Genomic DNA, 587 nt, shown 5'->3' with positions numbered 1-587 from the left:
AAGGCCCCCATTTTACTGATAAAAACTTATCTGACCCTGCTCCTGGGGCCCAATCCGAGGCTATAGTTTCACATCCCCAATAAGCACAATAATAGGAGTTTGGATAGTTACAGTATCCTCGCCCAGGATTAGAACTAGGACAAAAGTGAAACCCCATGTGATCTAGACATGGTTCAATAGGCGCCAATTCACACAAGGTAGGTGTGAATGTAGGGTTCCCGGGTACACTTCGTACTTGGATCACTGTTTGATCCTCCCACCTTATTAATGACCACTTAAGGGGTTGGTGTATATTATGTTCCCCCTTTGATTCGTCTTCCTAATAAGCCCAGCACAATCATCTTCCAGAGGAGTAGTGGACCCATGGCTTGGCTAACGGATATTTTACGAACCCTTAATGCCTTGGAGGGGCGATCCGTGATGCCAAGTGTCTCTGGGACTTTAAAGAGTCTGGGTCTTACAATTTTGGGTATTCCTGCTTAGGAGGTGGCTTGTCGGCCTCGATCCCCACARKTTCYATACGTCTCTGTCTCCTCTGCCTACTCTTTTGCTCAGAGCAGCAGGGTGTACCGTCTTCTCGACAGCAG

The sequence above is a fragment of the Apteryx rowi genome, unplaced genomic scaffold (assembly GCF_003343035.1).
Source record: "Apteryx rowi isolate R43461 unplaced genomic scaffold, aptRow1 scaffold_1533, whole genome shotgun sequence".
In the NCBI taxonomy this organism is placed as follows: domain Eukaryota; kingdom Metazoa; phylum Chordata; class Aves; order Apterygiformes; family Apterygidae; genus Apteryx; species Apteryx rowi.
The sequence above is the reverse complement of the archived record's forward strand: the minus strand, read 5'-3'. Positions refer to the sequence as shown.